This window comes from Morone saxatilis, unplaced genomic scaffold, assembly GCF_004916995.1.
Source record: "Morone saxatilis isolate NCDOM2014 unplaced genomic scaffold, NCSU_SB_2.0 Contig3, whole genome shotgun sequence".
Classification (NCBI taxonomy): Eukaryota; Metazoa; Chordata; class Actinopteri; family Moronidae; genus Morone; species Morone saxatilis.
Genome location: NW_023339873.1, coordinates 565,499 through 570,891, shown reverse-complemented (window position 1 = coordinate 570,891; position 5,393 = coordinate 565,499).

Here is a 5,393-nt window from a genome sequence, read left to right as displayed (position 1 = left end):
CATTAGCTAACATAAGATGTGACTGTATAATATTTGTCTTATCGTTTAACCATCTTCACGTCAACAAACAACTTCTGTAGCATAAACGTCACAACATGCATCGCAATGTTTTAGAAAAGTTCGAGTACATTTACTCGAGTACTTGTATCTGACCATTTAATGCAACATTATACTTCGACTCCACTACATTGATGTTCAACTTTAGTTACAAAATATGAGCTAATACACGAATAAATGATGACGCATTATATAAAGTTATTTAAATGAGCTGCAACATTAAAGTGATGAACACATGAATTCATCCATAATTATACTCCAGTAACAGTTTCTGTATCAATAATAAAACAAACCACAGAGTGCTGATTAATAAATAACTGATATAAATATAAACTTATTCTGCCCTGAGCTTTGTCTCTCAGGATTCTGGGTAAAACCTGCAGGCAGAACTGAGGGCTGATATTTTATAAACTTAATATTTAACTTAAAGAAAGATGAAGATTTAAGTGTGTTAATTATGGGTTAACATTTATTTAGGTATTTCTTGTGATATTAGCCTGCTGCTACGAGTGCGATTGTCCAATAAATACATAAATTAATATATAAATACATAAATAAATACATAAACAAATAAATACAAAAATACATAAATAAATCTATAAATAAATACACATTTTCCCCTCAATGTGTCCTTGTTGAAACCAAGGCGCCACAGTTAGAAGGAGAAGGACCCAGAGGGGGCCGTCTAATCTCCATTGTGGTCTTTAATAAGTAAATTAAATTAGGAAATATAAAAACTTAATCAGTGCGCATCAGACATTCGAAGATAAAATAAAAAGATTTAAGCAACCTGCTGCTTTTTTAATTTTGTTTAGTTTAAATAAAACTTTTTTTTTTCTTTGTTTGTTGGTCAACAAATACATAGATAAATATAAATTCATATATATGTATTATATCTACACATATATAATACAATGATTTATCTGATCAACACACAATATTATTTATCAGAATAATTAGTGATTATTTTTATTGTTATAATTATGAATTCAGTTTTTTCTCTAAATAAAATTATTAGAAACTACAAATAAAACCTAAATGTGTTGATTAATATTGTTTATACTTGTTAACCTTTTATATATTCTTTTTATGTTTTTTTATCCTTTAGGAACAAATAAAGTTTCTGACTGACAAGAAACCAAAGTTATTATTTCTCCTGAAATTAATAGAAAATATAGAAAATAATAATAATTTAATTTACTTTAATTTATTTATTGTCTGAACTTAAAATCATTAAAATCTTCTTATTTTACCGTTTTTGTCTTGTTTTCTTTATAGTGCGTCGTATTTAGTTTCTGTGTGTTTGACACTGAAAATAACAACTAACTTTTATTGTGTTTGTAATGTGTTACCATACTTCTCTACCAGACATTTTTTTTAAAGTGAAAGTACTTAAAGGCTCCATATTAAAATAATAATTCATATAATGTCTCATTTTCTGTTTTGTTAAATCAGTAAAAATTTATATTTTATATTTTGGGTTAAAACAAAACATTTATGACGTCAATTCGGGCATTTTTCCATATTTTCTGACTTTTTATAGGCCGACGATTCATCAATTAACCAAAAAATGATGAATAAATGAACCAATAATGGAAATAATCATTAACTGTGGGTTCAGTCAGCTGACCTTTGACCCTCCAACAGCCAATCACTGCAGCTGCCTGCTGCTGATCAGTCTGACCCCCAGACAGGGACCAGTAAACCAACCAGTTCATGTGTCTTTTACTGTCATTGTTCAACAGTTTTTTTACCGTAAAATACAGAAATTTTTTACAGTGTAGATGCAGTGAACTTAAAGTCTGAAGTCAGAATCCATCCAATCAAACGCTTTCTCTCTCCAGACGCCCTCGAGTGTTTCTGAGGGTCGTTACAGACAATCTATGACCTCACTGAGTACTAACACCTACTGTAGAGCTACATTAGTTAGCTCCACTTTCTAATTGGATTCAGTGATTTTAGTGAAACTGGATCAGATTCTGTGGAGAGAATATTTTCTCTCCACAGAAGAGTTTCTGATGGACAGATTGATCGGTAGCTAACCGCTAACTGCTGTTAGCTCAGTCAGCTGTTAGCAGCTAAGCTAACTGGCTCTCTGATTGGTTAACAGCTCTGACACCAAACGAGAGAAAACGTAGATTGAACGTCCTCCGACTGTTGTTCTGATTAGACTTTTATTTTGAAAGAGAGACAGCAGAGCTTCCTTTAGTGTGACTTCCTGTCTGACACCGATGATGTCTCACTCACACTTCCTGATAGATCTCGTTGAAGCACAAACGTCACCGTCGGGTTTTACCTTCTGTCACGTTCACCGTTTTCAGTTTCCTTCTTTTAAACGTGGATTTAGATCCGAACAACGATCCTCTCAAACAGAAAGCGTCGGATGGATTCGTGCTGTTTACGGACTTTAACACTAAACTCCCAGTTTCCTCTTTAAACTGTTCGAACTGCAGTGAACCAAACTTCACTCACATTTCTGCTGTTTTTACTCTTTATTTCCCTTCAGGCTCTTTGAGCTTCAGGAAATTGTGTCAGAGTCACGAAAAGCGTTTGAATCTGTTTCAGTAACATAAAAAAACATGACCACTGAGAGCCTGATGAAGATGATGAAGATGATGGCCGGAGAGGAAATAATAATAATTAGAAATGTTCAGTGTTTTATAAATTAATATCTTCTTGAATGTGAAGAAAAAGAACAGGAAAACAGGAAGTTTTGCTCTAAAACTACATTTAGAGCCTCGTTGGACTACAGCTTACAAGCTTCCTGTTTAGTGTTTAATTTCCTCCTCAAACCAGGGGCGGAGCTACGGGATCTACGGCCCCCCAGTTTGGTGTCAAATTTAACTCGTTCATTTAGATGAATTTTAAAACTAACGTGTTAAATATAGAACCAGACTTAAGTTCATTAAACAGACGTGTTTGTAAAAATGTCCGTAGATTTTGATAAATAAAACAATTTATTGATTTCTAATGAGACCTGCAGATATTTCAGTCCCTCAATATTTATTTCTGATTTATTTCAGGTTTATTTCCATTTTATTTCTGGCCCTTGAATCTTGGGGCCACTGGTTTCACGTCAACGTTAAAGTGTTAAAGTGAAATATTCAGTCAGTTTATGTTTGAAACCTTCACACAGTTTATTTTATAATAACAATAATACTTTATGTTCATTGTAGATGAAGCTGTTATATGAGGCAGGATTATATTACTGTTAGCACATCGCAGGCTAAAGGAAGGTGGAGGTGTGGGCATCCCATGAGTGTTCCTGTAGCTCCACCCCTAACCCTCCAACGCCATCCAACGCCCTCCACAGTGATGCTGCGTCAGACGTTAATTTCAGAGGAAAAACTACAATTTTTGACTTTATCGAACCAGAATCAAACTGCTAGTCAGCACATTTACTGAAGGAATATTATAGATTATAGATTATAGATTATTATACAATATTATACAATATTAATATATTAACTTTAGATTATCAGAGGCTGATATTTTGACTTCTTTATTTGACTCCGTTTTACTCGTTTGCGGCTTCTGATTATTAATTATTACATAATGAACTAATAAATGATGTGTCACTGTTAATATTAAAGGGATGAACACATGAATGGATCAATAATTATAATCCAATATTACAACTACACTGTAAAACCTGATGAGTTAGTTCAGCTCAAATTAAATGTTTATTAAAGATATGAAAGATACTTGAATGTAGTTGCAGAGACTATTATATATTTATATTATATATACAGGAATTAAAATGTGTGAACAGAATTAATCTGAATAAATGTTTCTTTATATAAATGTTAACATTTAAATTGAGTTAAAGCAAATTATTATTTTACCTATAAAAACATTTATTTATGCAGTATTTTAATTTATTGATGATTTAATTCCAGTTTGTTCCATTAACTCATTTTCAAAAATATAAACCCTCAAAATTAATTGTCGACCATTTTGATAATCGATCAGTTATAGATTGTTTTTATAGGTAATTTAATAATTTGTATAAGAAATTTGTATAAAGAAACATTTAAACGACTTTATTCAGATTAATTCTGTTCACACATTTTAAATCAGTTTAACTTTAATTAACTGAATAGAATTAGTACAAATTAACTTCATTTACCTCAACAATAAATTAGTTACTTGTGCTCAATTAAAATATGTTTTCATGCTTAAATTATTGGAGTTAATAAATTTCATCTGTTTCCTGCCAGTTTGAGTTGAACTCATCAGGTTTTACAGTGTAGTTAATAAATCTTTATAATGTTTCCACTGCAATAAAAATAAAGTTCAATAAAATGAGTCAATGGGACAAATGGAGTTAAATCACCGATAATTAAAATACTGTAAACATTTAAACTCAGATTTTATTTATGGTAACTTTTATAAAGTCGTCAGGTTTTACTTGTAATCGAGTACTTTTACTCTGCAGTGTTACTACTTTTACTTAAGTAAAAGATCTGAGTACTTAAAGAAAGAAAGAAAGAAAGAAAGAAAGAAAGAAAGGATATCTCCTCTTCCTCCCCCCTCCTCACCCTTCCTCCCCCGTGTCCTTCTGTTGCTTCTTTTGTCTTTTGACTGCTGGTCACCCCATTTAACATGGGGCAGATAGCATCAGGCTGACAGATATTGGGTTCCCCGGCAGCTCCATTGTTGGGGGGTGAGGAGGGGTGAGGAGGGGTGAGGGGAGGTGAGGGTGGGGGGGTTCTTGCGTTACAGTCGGACTCGTTTAACTCGCAGCCCTCCTTTTAGGAAACGAACAAATTGCTGCTGAAAGTCTGTCTTTGTTGTTTGTGGCTGATCTGGGAGCAGCCGACAACAAACAGCCTGCAGAGGGAAAATCTGAGCGACGCAGATCTGAGGTCAGCCGATACGCTGCTGCTGCTGGATCACATCTGTTCACTTTAACAGAACTCAGAGTGCACAGTCCAGCTCGGATCAGCACCGAGGGAGAGGAACCGGCTCCTGAACATTAAACAGTCAGAGACATTCCTGTTTTAGAATCCGGGGCCAAAAATTCAAAGTGTCCTTCCATGAAACTGAATTTAGACCCTAAAGGTCTCCACAAACAGTCTGATTGGAGTTTTATAGACTGATATTGATAAAGATGATAATTACCAATAAGATGATATTATTAGAAAAGAAAATCCAATTAGGAGTAAAACAATTCAACGTTTTTGGTGTTTTTCTTCTTCTAAGAGCTCCTGAAACTGGATTTAAAGCAGCACTGGAACATTCTAATATTATATATAGAATATTATAATATTATAATATTATATATATATATATATATATATATATATATTTAAGATGGTTCTCACTGAAAACAT